Source organism: Drosophila yakuba, chromosome 2L (genome assembly GCF_016746365.2).
Source record: "Drosophila yakuba strain Tai18E2 chromosome 2L, Prin_Dyak_Tai18E2_2.1, whole genome shotgun sequence".
NCBI classification, from domain to species: Eukaryota; Metazoa; Arthropoda; class Insecta; order Diptera; family Drosophilidae; genus Drosophila; species Drosophila yakuba.
The window spans coordinates 14,743,237-14,757,075 of record NC_052527.2 but is presented as its reverse complement, the minus strand read 5'-3'; the positions used below and the strand labels follow the sequence as shown (position 1 = coordinate 14,757,075).

Sequence of the window (13,839 nt, the reverse complement as noted above, 5' to 3'; positions counted from 1 at the left end):
AGTCTTAGTGGATATTATATGTGTGGCTGGGAGTTTGGAGTTCTTATTTCGTGAAAGCAATAATTTAATTTAACACAAAAAGCCACAAACTGGTAGTCTTTATATACTGTTTAACATAATAAAATGTCTGAAAATGTTGAATTACAATATGTTGAGATTGCTTACGCGAGAGCCGATCAAATGCCTTGATAAGTAATTGAAATTTCAGTTGGTTATTGATTGGAAATAAATTGCAGCAAATTGATATTACATGTTAAAACAACGTTTTCAATGAATAACTGACATAAACAATTTTTTAATTAAAACAAATTGAGCTACAATTGCAATTGAAACGGCTTCGAAATTTCATTTGAAAAAATGTGCGCGGCTTTTATTACAAATGCGTGTACGTTTTACCGAGGCCATATTGCCTTGCTCGATATAAAAAAGAGTGGTAGAGTTATACCTTTCACTGACTCAAGCATCTTTCGTGTAAATTGGATATCACATGGCAACTTAACAGCTGCTGCTTGACCACATGACTCTTGAGAAGGCCAATCGAATTGGCAGATTTTCTGCTTTTCTGCGGTTCTGGCTGCTGACTGCTGGCCAACACATGCCAATGCAAACAAGTGAAGGACCACGATGCCGAGAAGGACCATCACTTGTACGAGCATCCAGGTTGTCAGGTAATGGAGACGCTGGCCAAAACAACTTGTGGACCGAGTGTGAAAGCCACAACCTTCGGACCTACTACTCCCCGCCCTGTCCCTCGGCTTAGCAAAATAAAAAGCCAGACTAGTAATTGAATATCAATTCAGGCCAACGCCAAAATGTTTAGGGGCTGGGCAAACCAACTCAGGGAGCGGTTTGTAGGTTGGTAGGTAGGTAGTCGAGATGGAAACGAGAACAGGGCTGGCATGTAAATTCGAAATGCAAACAGCGCATCCTTACCATTCAATCACTCAGGCAGACGACAGCAGCAGCTCCCTTGATGGATGACAATCAATCTCAAGTGTCAGGCAAATATCAGTTTGTTTTCATTGAAGCGCACCACGGAATCGTGCAACGTGGTTGCCTGAATTCTCCTGCCCCATCTGCCCCGTCTCCTTTCTTTTCCTTCCACTCGAATGCGAGTGAGTGACAACAGTCGAAATGAGTGAATGATTGAATGGCTGATGGATCGATGACTTGACTGACTGACTGACTGACTGGCGGATAAACGGAGAATTGCCTGTCTTTTTCCTGTTGCCAGGAAGGCGAAAACTAAACAAGACTGACCGCAAGCATGGAGATCAAGAGGAACGGTGACATCGAAGTAAAGAACCATGTTTTGCGGGTATAATAGTTTCTAAAATGAGTATGAAAAGTAGGGGTTCTATTAGAACAAATACTTGTACTACCAGTTTTCGCAGTTCGAAGAGGCGTGATGTATGCTATAAAAGTGATAAATTCCCCCCATTGAACGACACTACTAGTTCCAGTGAAATCGAGCCCAGCTGAGCACAAAGACGCTGCGTTTCAACGTGATGTGCTACCTCCATCAGTCGTCCAATCTCATTGAAATTTGATAAACAAAAGGCGGAGACCGCATCATCATCGTCATGAATGATGATCTTCTTGCTCCAGCATCCATCCAACGGCAACCCCAACCTCGACGCCAGTCGAATGATGCACGTTGACAAGTCACGCCAAGAGTGTCGAGTTAGCGAACAGCTGCCACTGTTCGACCCCTCGGATCTCCTCCAGAAAACCCCTCTCCCCGACGCCCCTAGGCCCCACTCCGCTTCTGCTCACTCAGCTTCTGCAGTGCCATCACATCCACATCCTCCTGTCATTCAGCGCCATTGTCGTTGTCACTTCCATCATTGTCAGCTCTGCCGCTTGATTTTGTCATTGTCATGGCGCGTTTGTTTTGCTTCGAGACGGTAGCCAGCAGCATCGCCAGATCGACATCAATTTATTAGTTTTATTTTCTTCGCGGCATCGGGCATTTATAATCAAGCGTTTTTTGTTCCCTTTCGGTTGCCTGGGATTTTTGTTGTGTCACTTCCGCTGAAGACATTTGTCGTCAGCACGAGCGACAGGTTCGAGTCTCATCACTGATGCACAGAGAGAAATAGATGTGTAGTTCTGCGACAGATCTGCGGAATTATTAATTGCTGCGGAAGGTATCTGATTGAAAGCTGTCATTAATCAGATGATCAAATGATTAGCAATGTTAATAGGGCCCCGAACTTTTCTATCGGAGATAATACCCTACAAGGTTTAATATAAAACAGTCGATCAAATTGACACATATCAGATTTAAAACTAACACTCGGAAAGTATATTTTTTATATAATGAGTATATTTTTATTTGGTTTTAATTGTTTCTTGTTACCATTTTTACATTTTTCTAAAAGGTGGAGCCACCATTTTCATTTCTTCCTGTGTATCCCCCAAATGAGTTTTCCCTCCTTGAGAAGGAACTACCTGCTGCGCGGCGATGATGACGACGATGACGATGATGGCGACCGATGTCTGATGAGTCTATTATCAAACTCGGGCCGGACGGTTGGTTGTGTCAGCGGTTATGGGCTCCGTCTCTTGTTTGAATAATTGGACATTACGCGGCTCGACGTTCCGAAAGGAGCCCTAAATAGCAATTAGGCCGCCGTAATTTGAGCCGAGAAACGGAAGTTGTCATGATAATTGGTATTAGTTTCTATAGGCCATGGCTGGGTAATTGAAAGAAACGGGAAGCCACTAACAAAATAAAGACCTGTACTTTGGGGAAATGACTTGGCAGAGTTGTCGGTCCACCCTAATGATCGTACTTACAAGCGGGGCGATCAAATGGTTTGGGCTCTTCCGAATTAGAAGTAAGGTACAAGTTCCACTAATGGAAAAGTATTGGATTGCGTACCTTTAATCATTATATTCCATTCTTGCATGAGGAAAAATAATGCTAGAACTTACTTTTGAAGTCACATTCCTACAGATTTCTTGTGACTTTTTAAAAATTATAAAACCCAATTTCAAAATGGGAAGTAATTAATTATTTGCGTTAGCAGAGTGCAAAAGACAACCCTAAATCTTTCCCAAGATCTTTCCCTGATGAATTGCGATTACTTCCCCAGTCCGCTAACTGACTCGAGTTGAGACAACACCCAACTGCATTGCAGACAGTCGGGCCATCAGTCAGTCATTCAGTCAGTCAGTGAGTCAGTGCGACCGTTCAGACCTCCGGCACGTCCGTCATTCAGTCAGTCAGTTTGTCATGCCTTCAAGGCAGGAGGCAGTTGCTTTTGCTGTTGCTGTTGCTATTGCTGCTCCTGTCCTCTTCGTGTACACTGTCAACGGCTGAGTGTGTGCGAAAGCTTTGAATTTATATGCCAGCGTCAGTTGTCAATCACATTTGCAAACTGTCACACATGAGAGCGTTCAACCAGCGGCAAGCTCACAAGCTGGCGAGCTGAGTGAGTGAGTACAGGATGCGGCACAGCGGCAACATATTAATCTTGGCCAACGAGAAGGATACCCATGCCCACGTGGTGGTTCGCGGGGCGTTGCCTCGGAAACAGGAAGAAGAAAGCGAAAAGCGCCAGACGTTGACAGGCATAAGTAATGCAAAAAAATTACTTTATAATGGAGTGCGAAAATGAAAATTGCTGTGGCCAAAAAGCAGAAAAATGAAAAAAAATTAAACGAGGGAGAACTCAGAGAGCTTGACAACCGCAACGTTGCTTTTTCCATGATTGCTACAAGCAATTTGAGGTAAGATAATCATGGGCCACGGACCCACAAAAGATTTCGCACACTCACATTTCCTATGCATGGCCATGGATGCGAGCGATGGCAACATGTTGCTGCTGCTGCTGTTGCTGTTGCTGTTGTTGCTGCTGCTGCTGTTGCTGTAGGTGTTGTTGCTGTAGGTGCCGCTGGCGTTGAATGTCGGGAGCAATACTTTGTCGCTGCCCTGACTGCTGACTGTCAACTGTTCCGTGTGTTTCACTGTGCCTCAGTGTGCGAGGATTTCAAATGCGATGCGCTGACACCCAGCACACACCAGCAACACCAACAACAGCAGCAACATCAGCGAGACTAGGCGATTGCAAATGGGACATGGTGCCCCACCCACGTGTCGCCCCCACAGCTGACAGCCTTCTGACAGGTTTTGTTGTTCACGCGAGTAATTCATTTTATGCTGCCGCTGCAAGGAGCAGCAACTCCCCTTTAGCTGCTGCTGCTGCTGCTGTCACCTCGTTGCTTCATTTCACATCACAAAAATGCCAAGCAAAGCGACGCCCGCTGACATGTGAGAGACGACAGCACCGCCAGGACATCCAGAGGGAGGCCCCTGAAACGTCCCTGTGACAAGTGACAGTTAAGTTGATGTTGCTGCTGCTGCTGCTGCTTTTGGTGTTGCTCCCCAGCAGCAACGTAATTCATTTTGCATGTGCGTGCAACATTTTCAAGCGTATTTATTACGTAAATTAACAACAAATACAACAAGGATGTTGATGAGGACAACTACAATACAGCTACAGGTACAAGTACAACTACAACTACAACTACAACTACATCTACCAGTGCAACTACAACGACGACAGCAGGATGTTCATGACGTAGCGGAAATAAATTTTGCGTGAACAATACAAAGCGTTACACTGCAAGTTGGCTAAGTTGTAAACGCCCCAAGGAGACACACAGCCAACAGAGCAGGAAGAGCAGGGAGAGTTTGCGAAATTAATGGCAGGCCAAAGGAGCGACGGGCAGACGAGCAGGACCAGCCACGCACACATGCTAATGAGCCGTCACAGGCGGGGCTAGGGGGTTCTAGAGGGGGCTACTAGGGGATCGAGCTGCTCCACGCTGACAGGAAGTGACTGTCAGCTGAACGAAAGGAACGCGAGGCCCCGTAGTTGGCCAAGAAAAGCCCGAAGAAACCGTCAAGAACGGAAAATAGAGAAGGTGAGAAGAGCTGAGTTAGGCAACTATTGAAGGACGATGCTCTAAGTATTACAGAGTTGAAAAATCTTCATCTTGTTCCTAAGCACTCTAGTATGATTCAGTGATTTTTTAAAGATGTTTTTATTCTTTCGAAATAAGAAAGTAGTTTTTAAAGATAAATTTCCACTTATTCATAACCATGACTTATTCTAAGTGTTGGCTTTATTATTTTGTGCAGCTCCCTTGAACTTAACTAACAACGACTTGAATCTCACACTATTTAAAAATTTTATTGCACATACATTTGCTGCCATCCGGGCTGCTCAGCAATAGAAAATATGTAGAGCCCCATGAATCATTGAAAACCAGCGTTTTATGGGCCCTAACCTCGTTCGCTAAGAATCCTAAAAGCCGGACAGCCAACTAGCCTTGGCTGGCACTATCAGCGAAGAGCTCGAAAAATACATTCGGTAAATGTATCAATTTACATGAAGCAACACTTAATTTGAAAATTATATGCAAAAGGAAGTGCAATAAATTTATAGCCACGTCGGCGAATCAAGAGAGAAAATGTGCACTGCAGATGGAGATGGAGATGGAGTTGGAGTTGGATGCAGACTGGCCATAAACTTGTTTACCAATTGCTACCAGGCGAACCAGACCAAGTCTGTGGACCCCGCCATGGATGGAGTGGCTCGTAAATGTTTCTATCAACTTGAAAGGCTCCTCGTAAAATTTGTGAAATGTGACCATATCGAATGCGTCCGTTTCAAGCCGACGACGCGATCCGTTTAATGTTACGCAAATTTATGTGACTTCCCCTACACAACATTAATTGATTACCGTTCGCATTTTTCGCATTGGGAAAATGGAAGTTGGCGATGAGGTAAATCTCCATCTGTCTGTTTGTCTGTTAATTGAATGGCTGCTCGTTGGGAAGCCCCAAGGTATAAATTTGATTATTAATATGTGGGCATAAAACTTGATTTTCTTAGAAATTTATTTCGAATTATTCAACATTAATTGGCATAATCGGTAGAGTAAAATAAAAGGTACACACATGAAAATTAATATTCAGAGATATTAAATTTTTCACTTATATAAAGTAAATGTAAGCAGGATTGTAAAACTTAGATTAAATTATATAATTTCTTTTTAAATAAAAAATGCTTGCATATTTTGGCACAGTCGTTTATCTTTTAGCTTATGCATGCCACAACAAAGGAAGTCCTTGACAGCCATTTTGCACGAAACGATCAATGGAAAATCAATTTTTGAGTGATTGAACCGTCATATGGAATGTAATCAGGGCCACTTTACTTGTGATTCAATCCAGTCCCCAGACCATACCACATACTAGACCCTTGAACTGGCCAGCTCGATTTTCCGCCCGAAAAGGGCAACTGCGACCCATTCCCTGGCTAACCGCAAACAATTTTGGGGTAAAATGATTTCCCCTAGTCTGACATTTTACCTGAGGAATAAAATATGCCTTCTCACAGGGCAGGATATTTCCCAACTACCTCTCTCTTTCTCTCTCTGCCTCTCTCTCTCTCTCTCTCTGTTTGTAGGCTGCCCTGCGGTTGTCCTTTTCGCCTTTTGCCCCGTTGCGTTGCCGGCCGTCCTGTCATCGTTACTGTCTGCTTTCGGCAGGGATTTGTAATATTATGCTGTCAAGTCGAACATGCCCACTGACAGTTACCAACTGTCTGCCGGTTCCAGCTCGTCGGTTCAGTTCAGTTCAGTTCAGCTTGGTTTGGTTGGGTTGAGCTGAGTTGAGTTGAGTTGATCTGAGTTCAGTTCAGTTCAGTTAGGTTATGTTGGTGAGGCTGATGGGGGATGGCGTTGGTCGCTTGACTCGAGTGTGTAAGCCGACAGTGGGTTACACCCCAATTTTACAATTCCAGGACCGATGCGATCCCCAGGAATCGACTGTCCGCTGTCGGGCGGACTGCCAATTACACATTTTGACGCCGAGCACAATGTGCATGAGCTCGCACTCAGCGAGGGCTTCTTGGGGTTAAGACTGCCCAAGGGGCGTTGACATCATCCTGGTTCCTGGCTGCGTTTCGGTTTGATGCTAACAAATAATGACACGGCAATTTGCAGATTTCACAGCACGCCTTTCACAGCGCGGCGGGCATGCACGAGCGTAAGTATCTACGTATGTACGCAAGAGTATCTACCACTTGAGCCCACCAGTCGAGTTAACAAAGTCAATTCAAACTTTGTTTAGCTGTTGGGCGTAGCCACTTCGCCCAGCTTTCAGCTCCACTTCCACATCCAGCTGATATCAGTGACAAGTCCGAGGTGGTTGATGCTTTGTCTGCATGGCCGGCAGTGATGTCGGTTTTAAGTATATTACAAAAATATATAGCTATTTTTCAAAACTCTAAAAGGAGCTGAAAAGATAAAATACATGGCGAAGAAAGTGCTGGTTCAAAGAACATTTTATTTATATTAATTACTGTATGATAGATATATACTTATAGAAAATATAGTTACTGTTAGAATAATCCGTTCAAAAGTATAAATTAAAAGTTTTAAAAAATAACTTATTATTATTTATTTATTTCTATGATTCCATATAAGTATGTATGTAAGTCTGCCAGATGCGGCTACAAAGTGCTCACTTTCCCATCTCTCTTGCACGGACCGCCTGCCAGTGTCAGTTGGCTAAGAGTCCTGCTGAGAGGAGCAAAATCAATTCGTCGACAACGTTTTGGGCTTAAAAAGCCTGACAGCCGCATCTCGTTCCTGGCAGCTGGTGGTCCAAAGTCCGAGTTCGAGGTCCGGAGTCCGAACTCAAGTTTACACTCACTTACTGACGAGTGGGGCGGCGTACGACCTCCTGCCAGCTTTCCTGTCAAATTTTGTCACTGGGCGGGGCGAAGTTTGTTGAGGACTTTCTTCAGCCGACTGCATGATTGATAGCTCAAGGTCTGGAATCGGAATTGAATTTTATTTAAATTTAAAATTGATGTGGCATTTGAAGTCTGAATAGTAGTCTGAATAGTAGACGAGCTTATACTCTTACAATAAAGGGAGTGTATTAATTTACTTATTTTTCACAGATGTACTTTATTTTTAGGCGTATAACTCCAACACCGTAAGCTGTAGTAATAACAGAATATGTTTTAAATGGATATAATAAATTTGCCATGTGAAGTGTACTTATATTCCATCAGCTTCCTAACAAAACCAGACCAACTAAACAAACGACAAAATTCCTTTCCGCTCGAATGTAAAACAATTTCGCAGACAAAACATTGCGCTGAGAAAACAAACAAGCAGTATCTCCATCGCCATCAAGACAATTTCATGCCACACTTCCAGTGCAAGGAGCTGCAAAAGGGCACTGAAAAGACACAGATACCTAAATGGCTTTCAGCGTTGGCGTGCATAAATTAAATGTAATGTGACATTTTTACAAAATGCACTCATTTCTCAAACATATCCGGCTCTGTCAGACAGAAAGACAGTGAGGGACTGAAAAACGCAGAACGAAAGCGAAAGAACTGACGAAGAGCTGACCGAAATGAGACGCATAAATTTTCATATATGCCAGGCGAAATATTTCGCCTTAAATTAGCCTCAATTAAATGTTAATGCATTTTGACATTTTTGCTGTCGCTGGCCGCCATCCGTCCCCGTCAAACAGATCACAAGTCCGCCAAAGAGACGAAGACAACAGCTCGAGAAGCGACAAAAATGAGTGAAGAGGGAAGGGGGAAGAGGAGAAATATGAATTATGATTTCGTATATATAAACGTATATCTCCCAGGCCGCGCGCCCCGTGTATCCGTATCTTAGCTGCTCAGCCCGTCGAGTATCTGTAAGATGCACAGAGCAATTAGCGTTGATGTAGCCGCAGCAGCTGCGCCTTCATTTATCTTCCCGGCTTTTTGCCTTTGCCGCGGGCTTGGGTGCCCACTTTGTGCGGGTTCTGCTCTTCACACAGTTGCTTTAGTTTATATTTTATGGCTGACATTTTGTTGGCAAATATGTAAATGACTTAATGACTGAAAGCCAACAGAAGGTGGTGCTCTTTTATTCCTACACATCTGCATATGTCACTCCATTCTCCACTTTATTCTGCCTCGCTTATTACCCGAGAAGTGCTGAGGTGGTTTTAAGGGGTTTTCTAAGTATTTGGGTCGCTGGATTTACGGGAGTCTGAGCAGCCATTTATAAAACAAATATAGCTCAAAGAACCATATATTTGTATAATGAATACTTGTCATGAAAAAGAGTGTTTATCCTAGCATTACCCCTATCCTCATTTGGCCATATAAAAAAAGAGATTTTGGTTCAAAATATATATCCATTTCAGCTCGCAACAAGTGTGTCGTGTCGTTATCTCCCTGTTTGACTGTCAATTCAGCTGTCTGTCATTTCAATCACAAACACTAGTTCCTAAGTACACACTAGACTCAAGCATTATCAGTTCATTTATGAATAAAATTAACCTTGTCACACGTGAACAAACTTTGCAGATTGCGTCAAATGTCGAGCTCTTCGTTTACCTATCGCTCAAGTCGGCTTCTAGCCCATTTTCCTAGTCGCAGAGTTTGAATGCGCAAATATTTTGACACAAAAATGTCAAAGTGGCTAATCTTTGGACAAGAAAAAAGAAACGGCTGACAGTCATATGCCCCAATTAAATGAGAGCTATACTTTCTAGATTATGTCTTTGGGGGCTTACCCAGAAATAAATTTAAACGTTGAACTCATTGCATTTTCATGTACCTCAAGCATGCTGAATTGATGAAAATTTTTTATATTTGCGTCATCAAGTTTGGGCGCCTCAGCAATAATTTGTAAAATGGAATAAACCAAGGCGTAAAAAACACCAATTCATTTGTAAACAAAGTCATTAAAGGCACACTCGCACTCTCTCGTAATAAAATTGTATAAATCTGTAAATGTACGTGTGGGTGTATATAATATGGGTCCATATAAAAAGTGGCTCATAAATTACCAGGCAATTATAAAACGCGTTCTTCTTCATCTGGTGTGGCTTGACATTTTGCACAGTTGTGCTCGATGCCATTAGGTTTTTAGCTCCTAGACGACGAATGTGAAGCGGGAATGGCGAGTTGAGGCGGTGGCCCGACCCAGTGAGGGGTTATCAAAATGCAATAAATCAGTTTGTTAAATATATTTTATAGCGCGACAACACAACACAACAGAACACAGCACAACACCCGAACGTTACCGTTCGCAGTCTTATAAACAGACATTTAGTCTGTTAAACACGAGAAAAATGCGCATTATACGGTGTAAATCAATTCTGTGCCAGCAGGCCGACGTGCAGATTTATTTCCATTTATTTAAACAAGCCAACAAAAAATTAAATAAAACACACAAATAAAAAGTGAAATCTGGTAACTGGAAATTACGGGTACACGACGAGATAGAGCAAGGCCCACGGGCTGTAAATCTCTTTCAGTTATTGTATGTCAAGAGTCGGAGTTAGCAGAGTCAGGAGAAACGACTCGGATTGTTTGCCATAAAGCGGGATTTGTAATCAACTTTGCCCAGACAGCGAGTGTTGGAAAACAAATAGAGACACAGCGTGTTACACTTGATAAACACTGCCGCGGCAGAGACGCATTATAGAGAATTTTGAAAAGCAACCCAACTGGCTTATATCATACGAAATTTACCGCCCGGACAGCGCTGAATGTTTGGCAAATATTAGCACAGTTGTTCTACCAAAAGATGATGACGAAAGGCAGTAAAGAAGGGTTACGAAAGTGCCTGTCCAAGTGGCTGCCTCTGATTCCTATTTGCCAAGAGCCCAGTAGCTTTCGCAGCAGCATAATCCCCGGTATTTACACCTCGCACAATCATATGTCATGTTGTCCGCCGTAAATCCGCTTCGTTTTCGTATCTGGCGGATACTTCGTATCATAAATAAATGGAGCTGATTATTAAGAGAGTAAACACTAAGGTGTACTGTATTCCAAGTACAAACAAATAATAACCTTACATTTAATGCTATACAACTCCTGTAACTGTCCATAAGCACGAGTTACTTAAACTCGTACAATGAGTACTACTACTAAATGACAAAACGTAGTTTAATCCGCAGAGACTTGGAAGACTTAAGTTAAGTAGGATCTCCTCCCTACTTACGGCGCAGAGAGCCCCATTTAAGATAACGTCACTCTGTTCTATCAGACAGCGCCGAAGACTTGATAACAAGAAGTGCAATCGGTTCGGGTTCTTAAAGGATGTAAGAGGGCTTAACTTTCAATTCACTTAGGAACTGTTAAACTAGAAATATTCCATTAGTGCCATTGATCTTGCCTGTAAGCCCCAAAAACACATCTGATTCAACGAGTTCTTTGAGGTAAGACCCATAATTAGGTGTGATAAGATTGCCACAAGGTGCAGAGAAAAAATTTCCATAATGAGTACGAGATTACTTTAATGAATTCCATTTTCTACCAAACTTATTGTGCAAAACTTGATATCTGAAGTGGCTTATTGATTCCCCGTAATTAGCATATTATTTGTTTTAATGACAAGTTAAAAGTGCTAAAACCGCCAATTGAAAGCAGCCCCGGAAAAATTAGGAACCCTATTTCAGCGATTATAGCGATAATTTATTGCAAAGTTTGTCATACTTTTCTTTTGGTCATTTCGTAATTTTTGATTGATGAGTGACTCGATGTCACTTTTGTTTCGCCTTTTTCCGATGATAAATTATCACGAGCAAAAACGCCTATATCCCTGTACTCCCAATGCCACACTCCCCCTCTGCAATGCGATTTCGATTTTGGCCGTTGTGTAACTTTGGGCCAAGCATTTCTTGGAGCTCTTGGAGCTCTGGGGCTCCATCTCGTATATAATTAGCTGTCATAAATCGTTCGGCGGGGGACGTCGGCCATCTTTTATTGTTTGCTTAATAATTTTTCAGTGTGCTGTCGTGCCCACTCTCACACTCCCAGTCTCCCAGGCTGAGTAGCTTGCGTGTCTCTCTGCCGGGCCATAAATCAAACTCTGACATCGCATTGTCATTTAATCAATAATTTATAAACAATTCTTAGCAGGTTCGCATTTGGCAAGAAGAGGGCGAAGACCAATACCTGAAGTTTTGCGTGAGTTACTGTGTGCGTGGGGCCTTAACCCGAATTCATTGCCTGGGAAACTGGTAGAGTTTTCCCAGCTGTGAACTCTGCGCAATTATCGATTTCTATTGGGTGCAATGAGTTACACTCTAAAAAAATGTAATTTTTGTTAAAAAGTAAAAAAAACATTCTTTTTTCTGTAGCACGCCGGCAGTAGAGTTTTCGTGGCTAAAAGTAACTACTGGGTAAAGTACGTGCCAAAATAACCAAATATGTTTGAAATAGGAGGAGTTCTGTAGAAAGCTACAGACTCAAAAACGAAATGTCAGAATCCCCAAGCGGCCAAAACCTCACCAGCTCGTACCGTACGAAACAGTTAGCTGTGGACACTGGCCATTTTGTTGGCCAAAAGGCAGGCTGGATAGCAAGGGGTAGTTTAGGGGGGAGGTGCTGACGGCGGCGGCACTTTTTGATTTCGCTTTGCCGCTGTGGATGTCGCTGCTGCTGACCAAAGCGCAAAATCACTTTTGACGTTTTTATTCTTTGTGTCGGCTGGGATTTTACTTGACTTTTTTCGGTGCTATTTCCTTCTTCGTTTTAGTTTTTGTTTTTGGGCTGTCCGTTTTGTGGAGCGCGCGCGCCTCGTTTCGTTTTCATTATCCGAAGCGCGTCCAAATTCATTTCAAGTTTCGCCGCCGCCGCCGCCATCGAGTTTTTGAGGCGTCTTCAGCTGTCCAACTGTTGGCTTTTGGCATCGGGCAGCGCGTTAAGTCCAACATAAGACGACCTAAGCGTTTAAAAGCCTAAACGAATGTGCATGGGCGACTCCGTGTGTCTGTAGCGGCCAAGCCTCGCAGCACTGAGAGAAATGCCGCCCCACCTTGAATATATTCAACTTTTTTAGTCCTCGTCTGAATATGATTCTAAGCCAAATGCATAAATAAGACCAAATAAATTATAATAAGTACCACAATTTCAAAATTACATTTACACTTTGATAATATATCAATATAAAATAGCAATTAAATGAATTAATGTGCCCCATCCAAAAATTGTCTCAGTGCAAGTGTCATTGGGCAGTAAAACGAGAAACGGCAAAAATACAAAATACAAAATACATAATAATCATCATCATCAACATGAGTTGGTCGACCGTTCAGCTGTCAAGTCGGCCTTTATTTTGCGCTCAAAAACTTAGACCAACTTGACAGTTGGAAGACAGTAGTGTTTATAACATCGACGTCTGTCCCACAACCACCACTGAGCGTCCAGTCCGTTTTGTGGACATGAGTGACAGGCGGCTCGGCAAAAGAGTTAATGCTGTGATTAAATGGCCAAGAGAAGAGTGCCACTGCCAAAGTGGCGGACAGATCCAGCTTGCTTGGCTCAATGGTGGGCGGCTTTAATGTCCGACAGCTGTGACTGACCGCCGATTTGGGCTGGGCGAAGCCTTAAAGCTATCCAAAGACACCTCTTGACGGCAGATTTCCTTTTAAACCATTTAAACTCGTTTTATTATTATTCGGGGTTTTATATTTCATAATTGTAAATAATTACGATTTTATTTTCTTGTCAGTGAAGCAGACAGCCAAGGTTTTGAAAGTTCAATAAAACGAATATAAGGAAAGATGATATATGCTGCTGCAATAACAATCTGGTTTAATACCTCAAGAGTCTCTATGAGCGTCATTTACTCTCAGACGTGTGCTATCTAAATGACAGGTAGCAAACTTACTGAGCGACTACTAAATTTAGACGATCCCCTCTAATTCGAGAACGAAAGACCTTGTCATGGGGCGGCACGACAATCACGAGACTCCACTCCACTGATGCTATTATCTTGTTT

The 13,839-nt window shown here is 42.8% G+C and overlaps 1 long non-coding RNA gene across 1 annotated transcript; it reads right to left on the bottom strand.

The window, feature by feature from the left end:
- Positions 1–7,346: 7,346 nt before the first annotated feature.
- LOC26535299 lies at positions 7,347–10,124 on the bottom strand. Its single transcript, XR_005560214.2, has 2 exons — positions 9,896–10,124; positions 7,347–7,856 (listed from the first exon to the last, which is right to left on the bottom strand). It is a non-coding gene; the product is annotated as an uncharacterized LOC26535299 (long non-coding RNA).
- Between the last annotated feature and the right edge of the window lie 3,715 nt (positions 10,125–13,839).